This window comes from Cotesia glomerata, linkage group LG9 (assembly GCF_020080835.1).
Source record: "Cotesia glomerata isolate CgM1 linkage group LG9, MPM_Cglom_v2.3, whole genome shotgun sequence".
In the NCBI taxonomy this organism is placed as follows: Eukaryota; Metazoa; Arthropoda; class Insecta; order Hymenoptera; family Braconidae; genus Cotesia; species Cotesia glomerata.
This window is the reverse complement of record NC_058166.1, coordinates 5,222,982-5,232,508: the sequence shown is the minus strand read 5'-3', so window position 1 is coordinate 5,232,508 and position 9,527 is coordinate 5,222,982.

Here is a 9,527-nt window from a genome sequence, read left to right as displayed (position 1 = left end):
GTCGCCCACACGGCAACCTAGTCACCGTCCGGTTCAGAGAGTTGTGAAAATCTACAATTCAAACATCAAGTGGTTACCTGGTGCAATATACCCAAGAGATAGTTACGAGATTCTATGGGATGCTAACACATACACAGTCATTATTATTCTCTCAATGACACCTGGAGAAATCTATGATCTAACAACTAATATAATGATGAGCATCATTTTATTCCAATATACCAATCTAGATTTTTGTTTTCCACGCTGAAAGGAAAAATTTCTTCTGCAAAAAATGGGCATTACTCTAAAAAGAAATTAATTTGTTGAAAATTTTCAAAAATTGTATTTTCTAGTTAAAGAAATTGAAATTTTTCCTACATTAACTTTTGTGATGAAAAAAAGTTTTCTAAATTTGCGAAAAACCAAATTCGGCTGAAAATTCGCGTTATTCATCTATAGTTGTTTTTTGTTATACTCGCTCCAAAATTTCAACTTTTGAGCGCTGGGTGGCGTCCGAAAAGATACACATTTCTAAAGACTCTACCATACTGCCTTTTTTCCGCGGCTTAGGCCGCAAAGTTTACTTCCCCCTTTTTTCCGTACTGTCCTTGTGCAATCGGATGAAATTTAGAACGAAATAAATCAAATTCTCGTGTACCGACCGATGATTTTGAGTAAATTTTAAACTTAGCTACTATTGAGTGACGCTAATTATTTCTCTGCTAGCAGTTTATTACGAAGCGGACCTAATGTTAATAAAATAACATAAATGTCAATAAAAGAACAACCACGCCATAAATAAATATTAATAAAAAGATAATTAATATAAAATTAAGTTTTTTTGCCCTTGTGAAACTTCATAAAATTTGAATATGTCATTATTTGCCTCCTATCCCTCAAAAGTTAAACTTATGGAGCGATAATAACAAAAAATATTGTATGTCATATAGCCACAAAGTGGCGATTTTCTAGCAATGACGATATTCGCTTTAAAGTTTCTGACGCGAATGTACGAAAACGAGCGTAAATTTCCATCATCGGCTTCGTTTCGGATGTTAAAATTACGCCCGTTTTCGTACATTCTCGCCACGAACCTTAAGCTCATATCGCAACATCGTCGTTGTCAGAAAATCGCCACTTTGCGGCCATATGACATTAATTACTATTTTCTCAAATCTAAAAAACTTTTTTCAACAAGAAAGTAACTATAGGAAAATTTTTGATTTTTCCACACGGAAAAAAGAAAACTCGAAAAATTACAGTATAAAATGTAAAATCGGTCCCATCGTAATCAAAACTAGAAAAATTACAGTTTGAAATAACATTTTTCTAAATTCAATTTTTTAATTTAATATTCAGAGCTTTTAATGTAAATATTACATTCTACAGTGTAATTCTTATAAAATCTGTAATAATTACAATCTGAAACTGTAATTTTCCCAGTTTTCATCACGAAGCGCCACGTTGCATTATATACTGTAATTTTTCGAGTTTTCTTTTTTCCGTGCAGCTGAGAAATAAAATTGTTGAAAATGATTAACATATTAATTTCTCTTCACAACAAAGCCAATTTTTTGTTTAGAAATTTTTTTTCTCAGTGCACTGTTCTACGCTTTCAATTTTTTACACAACTCATGATGCAATAAAGAATCAGAGAGTGTTTCACGATCGAAATGTTTTTTCGCCTCATTTCGGTAATTATTTTATTATCATGCCCTAGTTCACCGAATCAAGATATTTTGCATACTAATATCAAGATAATTTGCGATGGATATCAACTCGGTACTTTTAAAAAATTGATTTAGTACAATACAAACGGAAAAAAACTTCAAAATAGTTTAAAAAATTTTCCCGTCCTATATATTTCAGCTGTTTATGGGTCATTCTCAGTTAAGACGTAAATCGCTTATTGATAAAACGCGGCACAATAAAAAAATTGAAAATTTAATTAAATTTTATAATGTTTCGATCAAAACAATCATTCTAAACGTGTCTGCAAGGCGGTCAGTCAATTTATTAATTTTATCTTGTTTTATAAGAAACCAGGGGAGATACTCAATCCAGGGGAGAGACTTGATAAACAGTATGTAAAAAAAACATAATAATCGAGTTTTTTCAATGAACTATATTGTGAATATATTTATACGTTAAATTAAATAACAATATGCAACCTTTAAACAATAAAAAAACAGTAAAAAAATTCTAGTTTGAAGTTTTCATATCTCCCCTGGATATCGTGTCTTTCCCCTGGTCTTTACAAGACAGGGGAGATACTTTTTAGTAACAAAAACAGAAGTAATTACAAATGTATTTATTGTACGCGGTTAATCAAGAAAAATTAGAATCTATACACAATAATAAGTAAATATACAGATGAATTAAAATATTTTGATAAATATTTATAAAATAAAACTTAACAGGGGAGAGACTCCATTCACTAGTTCTCAACTGTACCCACAAAGTGTCAGTAATGAAATAAATAACAAAATGACTGCGCACCTAGTTCGACTGGCACTGACTACAAAGTATAAACTCAACGACGTTTGTTTAAGGTCTTCAATTCCTGCGACTCGGTAAACAAATGCCGATTTTACAGGAAAATAACCATGCCAGGGGACGAGACGCAAAATGTGGGGGACAAACTTAAACGTAATTTTTTTTAAGAAAAAAAAAAAATATCATGGAATTTTACTCGCTTGATTACAAGAATTTATTTTGTTGAAATATATAATTTAAATAATCTATTTGATTTTTAAGCACTTTAAATTACTGATACATAAACAGAATCAGTCCGGGGACAAGCCAGGGGAGAGATGTTTTCCGACTTTGAGATGAAATTGTGACTAAATTAAATAAAATTAAGAAATGAATTTGAGTGACCATTTACATGAGCATGAGTTTTAAGAGATAATTACATTTTGTTAAATAAATTTTTTTAAAAAAGATGATTTTTCACCGTGGACGTCGAATTTACGTCTTAACTGAGAATGACCCTTGTATTTTTTTTCACATTTTTTGTTTTATCATTCATTCATAATTCATCACTAAATGCGCATTATGAGTCGTGCACTTTTGGATTTTCCAAACTTTTTTTTTCATTTTTTTTTTTTTTTTGATTCTTAGAGTTTCCACTCACCTGTGAAAAATTCCGAGCTATGATCATATCAGGATATATATGAGAATAAAAAAATAATTTATTATATTTTCTTCAAATTTTGACTTCAATTCACATAATTAACTAATGATAATTTAGTTTAGAAGTTGATTAAACAAACAGATTATATTACATAAGCTCCTCAGAAGCAAAAAAAAAAGGATTTTTATTTTAAAACATTTTATAACTCTTTGGTGAGTACATGATTCATTTACATTTCAAAATTTACGGTGTTAAATCGTAAGAATTCGGATAATTACTACTTTTATAAGCATTTTTACGACTTAACATGGTCAATTTTTGAATTTTTTCGTTTATATATGGTCATATATGATCATCATGTAAAGAGACGTCAAATTTTCTGATAAAACCATATATGAATATATCAGGCCATATCAAGGCAACTGCGTGGCCGAGCGGTTTAAATCTTAAACTGCCCGTACAACAGTCGCTCAGGCGTGGGTTCGAACCCTGGCAGTCGCAATTTTTCTGTGATTTCCAAGGCTTACTCCCGTGCCGACTGTACCCTGGCCAGGTTTCTGTGGTTTCCTTGGTTACTGTGCTAAGGGGCGGGGCACAGGCAAATGCGGGTACAGACTGTAAGTCGACCACAGCTGCGGAAAAGGGAAAAATAGTATTGATAAATAGCAGGGCTTGATAAATTGTTATAGAATATATATTCTCACACAATTGCTATAAAAAAAAAAAAAAAAAAAAAATATATATATCAAGCCATATCCAAAATTTTTTTCACGGACATTCTTTAAAATTTACAAAATAGTATTAAAAATAATCATATTTAAAAATATAAGAAAAAAAAAATGTTCTCATTAGTCAATTTTTGTAAAATTTATGACTATTTGTGGATAAAAGAAGCTATTTTTTTTTTTTTAGAAAATAAAAAAAAATCAGTGTAATTAAAAGGGGCCAATTTAACATGAAATATTCCATTTATTATTGTCGATTGAATGGAAATCTTAAATTAATCTATATATACTTTACAACAAGATTACCTTCTCTATAATATATTATGATGAAATGAATACTATCGATATTATAGACACTTAAAAATGACACTTTCTTCTCCTTCATCGTATGACACTATCTATAGTATTTAAATATGTGATTTAATAGTATATTACACACCTGTGGCAAGAAAATGAGAAATGTCTCAGAACACATATATGTTGCCCGAGGCGAAGCCGAGGTCGACATATATGTGATCTGAGATATTTATTATTTTCCTGCCATAGGTTTGTATACTATTTTTCTGTCCGACAAAGGCGGAAAGCGGCAATTTCGTTTAGCGCAGCGGGCCGAAAGTTGCCACTTTCCGCCTGGAGGGCAGAAAAATAATTATGTGGTCTCCTTTTATATGATAAATGATAAAAAGAGATTAAACAAATATTGACACCTTAATTCTAAAATATTGTAAACAAGATCTTAAAAGTCTTATATTGAATTAAAGGTTAACTTCGAACAAGATTATCTCTTTTTACTACACTGTAAAAAATCCGGAGTGAAACGGGAGTGAATTTCACTCCCATCACTCGGAGTTCCGGAGTGAAGTAATTAAAAACTCCGCGTAGGGAGTGAATCCGAAGTTTTTATTTGCGGAGTGATTTTAGAGTGATTTCGAATTTCACTCCGACAAACATCCGCGTTCGGAGTTTTTAAAATAAATAAAATAAGGATGAATTTTCGTTCTACAAAAAAAATCTCAAAATTAATTTTTATATATATATTTCTTCTGTGCGTGTGTCACTGAACTCCTCCTAAACGGCTGGACCGATTTTAATGAAATTTTTTGTGTCTTCCGGTGGATTCCAGAATGGTTTAGATTCACAATTCAGTCCACGAGAAAATGTTTATTTAATAAATTTTTTATTTATAAATTGTTGTTGATCTTGACTACCCACATGCACTTTTCATATATTTTATAAATATCATATATATATAAGATATATAAAAAAATTCATGTGGGTACTCAAATGAAAGGTCTCGATGAGTATAAAATCATAATGGACTTATATTTATGGAAATGTTGATAATTAACGAATGATAATGTATTTTGTTAACTAATGATGTTTTTACCGATATAAGTTCATCCCGATGTTACACTCATCGAGTTCTTTCATTTGAGTACCACATAACATTTTTTATATATTTTATATATATGTTATTTGTGAAATATATAAAATATATCAAAAATGCATGTGGGTACTCAAATGAAAGCTCTTGATGAGTATAAAATCAGAATGGGCTTATATTTACGAAAATGTTAATTATTGAAAAATGCCCATTGCATATTGTTACCTAATTATGTTTTTAACGATACAAGCTCATTCCTAAAATTTCTAAATTTAAGACGTGTGTACATGACAACGTCTGTCGGGTCCGCTAGTAAATATATATATATATATATATATATATATATATATATATATATATATATATATATGTCGGAGAAATACTGGTTTGGGCATTATTGGAGTCCTTTGGATCATTTTCAGCCATCTTTATTTATTTCACAATAATCAAATATAACAAAGACTTTGATTTGGAATATAACGTACACTAACTCGTACAAATAATAAATTTAATTACAAATATTTTACTACGATTGATATAACAGTTAAAGACGTTGGGGAAATAAGACCGAGAACGAATCCGGGGTCAGCAGGATGTATGCGATCTTTACTTGATCAATGCTCAACGAGAACTACCGTTCCAAGTACCCTAAGTACTTATTCACTCAAAAATATTTCGACAGCCCTCATTGTCTGTCGATATTTCTAACTATATACTTTTTACTTCTATCCTGTGACCTCGGCTACGTTTGGTGACCATTGTCACTCCGGACTCAAGCCCATCGCCATAACCATAAAAATTATAATCGGCTTAAGTTATAAATAATTATTAAATATTCTATGCTTTACAATTTTGCTTGAAACTAACAGACAAACTAAAATATTGGGAATTTCCCTATCTCTAGGAAAACCCAGCTCGATATTATCTCCGACACGGCCAACCTGACGATCACACGTCCTCGGGTGCATCTGTAAACATGTCATTACAAGCCGTGTCATTTCATTTTTTTTTTTTTTTTTTTTTTTCATTAACATTTCTTTATTCAGAGGTTCATTCGAGCTACGAAAACTCTCGACTATCAAATCTAACAAACTTAGTTTCTTAAGGATGCCTTTTCAAAATTTCTACGATTTGTCTATCCCAGCGATCATGCAGGCTATATTCATCACCACCCCAGGTATAGACCCTTAGCACACAATGGTCTGCAACTGTATATCGCATACAGCAAAACTGTGTACTACCATAGTTACTCAACTATGTACACCAGTCTTCAAAACCTTTCCTACATTGTCAACCAATGACACATGTAGTACAACTTATAATTTTCTCCTCAGGCCCCCGCTACTTCACCAACTGCCCATCGCGCCCTGACAATCTTGGCAACCAAGATTGATTCAAATCACTCTGGATTCGCAGTTACGACTACAGCTTGGCGCAAGTAGTTTGACCCCCAGAAGCAAAATTTTTCTCATCGCCACCACATCATCTACTGCCCATCACACTCTGGCCAAACCACCATTGATTTGCCATTATGACCTACAGCCTGATGCACGTGGTGCGACTTTAAACAACTACCATTAGTGCTCAGTCTTCCCCCCCGGTGGTTTCTGACTCTGTCTCAGAGTCATTCTGAGAAACTTCCTGTTCATCACCTTCATGATCATCTGGTATATCCAACTCAATAGGAATATGACTTTCCGGCATTTTCCTCAAATTCTCGTGACTATATTTATAAGTCCTATTATTGTCTAATGACTTCAAAGTATACCGATCACCATCGAGAATTTCCGCCACTACAAATGGACCTCTAAACTTAGGATCAAGCTTCGTTTGATTTCTTTCTTCGTTCTTAATTAACACAAAATCTCCTACTTTAAATGGTTCAATTCTAGCTTTATTTTTATCAAATCTATACTTATCGTATTTAGCATTTATTTCTATATTCTCAATAGCTTTTTGCCTTACGTCAGAAATATCAATTTCTTTATCGTCTTGATCAACTATCATTCCAAAAGGTCTAGCTACTTTTCCAATTAGCAACTCTAACGGACTAGCTTTAGTGACTCGATTAGTAGTACAATTTATTGCTAATTGAATTTCATTTACAACTGCTTGCCAAGAGTTTCCACTCGTTTCGGCTGCAGTAAACATACTTTTTAGGGTACTCATTACGCATTCTACCTGGCCATTAGCCTGACTTGAACTCGTAGCTACGAGATGTAATTTTGAGTTTTATGAGATACAATACTCTTGAAATTCTTTACTTGTGAAACATCTACCTTGATCTGCAGTTATACGGGTCGGTGGGCCAAACAATGATATAGCATTTTTTAGAGCCTTAATAGTATTGACACTATCTATTTTTCAAGTATGGTATAATAAAACAAATTTAGTAAAAGCATCTATCAACACGACAACGTACTCTTTTGAATCGTTTTTACCCGTTAATTTACCTGTGATATCCATGTGCACTGTATGCCAAGGGATGCTGGTCTTAGGAATAGGATGAAGCCCTGCTTGTACTTTGCCTTGAGCTTGACTTGGAAACTTTACAGGTATAACAGTTATCAATGAATTTACGAACATACTTCGTAATTCCTTCAAACTAATAATACTCGCAAACCTTGTCAAGTGTTTTGTCTGAACCCAAGTGCATAATGGATTCATGCACGTGGTTTATCACCGACCACCGAAAAGCACGAGGGATAATAGGTAAACAAAGTGTTTTACCTCGCCGTTGAATTTTGCGATGGAGTAATCCAGACTGTAATTCATAAGTCTTAGCTACATCGGGTGGCAACTCATCGTTTTCTAATTCTTTCACTATCATACTAATTTCAGAATCGCGACGTTGTTCAACTAAAAGCCAATTATCTGAAATTTCTGCCAGGTTAATATGTTTTTCTACAATTTTGTTTCGATTCGTACCTGGCTGTTTTATGATAGGATTTCGAGAGAAGAAGTCAGCGTGAGCCATACGCTTGCCTTCTCTGTAAACAATATCAAAATTAAAAGTCTGTAAGAAAGCCCACCATCGATGAACCCTTGGTGTTAGATCGGCTTTCTTCCGGGCAGCTTTTAACGAATTACAATCCGTTACAACTACAAACGATCGTGCATGTAAATAATGCCGGAAGTATTTAACGGCATTAAATACAGCTAACGTTTCCAGTTCATACGAATGATACTTCGATTCAGCTGAGCTAGTCGCTTGACTATAGACTCTACAACTCGATTAGAACCATCTAACTTTTGCATTAATATGGCGCCATAGCCTTCGGAACTAGCGTCCGTATGCAGTTCAATAGGAAGATTTGGGTTAAAGATCATTAGCACCGGCTCGTTAGTTAATGCTGCGATTACTTTTCGACGAACGTTTTCATGGACTTCTGTCCATTCAATATCTCTTTTGGTACCTGAGGTTAGTCGATATAAGGGTCTCATTACCTGCGAGAACTTGGGAATAAATTTACGAAAGTAAGAAGAGAGACCGATGAATTGTCTCAACTGAGTCACTGTTTGGGGTGCAGGTAGCATGGTCAATGCTTCTATTTTACGGGAGTTGGGTCGAACCTCTCCAGCGGAAATCTCATATCCTAAGTATTGCACTGAAGTTCTGAGGAACAAACACTTAGAAAAATTGAATGAGAATCCGGCTTTGATAAGAATTTTAATAACTTTTCGGAGTCTTTCTAACGCTTCCTCGATTGTTGAGGCAATAACCATGATATCGTCTAGATACACGATAACCCATTGATAAGCGAGATCTTCAAGAGCTTTCATAACAGCTCGTTGAAAAACGGATGGTGCATTTTTCAGACCAAATGGCATGGTCAGATATTCGAACTGGCCATCAGGCGTGACAAACGCCGTTTTCTCAATGGACTCTGGATGGACAGGGATTTGGTGAAACCCGCTGGCCATGTCTAAGCACGTGAAATATTTTGCGTTAGAAAGTCGGGCTATCTGATCAGCAATAAGAGGTAGTGGAAATTTATCGTCAATAGTATTATCATTTAATGAGCGATAATCAACACATAGACGGTCTGAACCATCTTTCTTTTTAACCAACAATATAGGGCTGGCAAAAGGTGAACAGCTGGGACGTATAACATTTGCATTTAATAGTTCACCTATTCTTTCTCTTACTACCTGCCTTTCCTCAGCACTAAGACGATACGGTCGCCTTTGTACAGTTACATTAGGGTCAACTAAACGTATTTTAAGTTCCCCAGTATTAACCCGAGTATTTGGAAAACCTTGAATAAAAGAGTCGGTATGTTCCTTTAAAATTGAAATA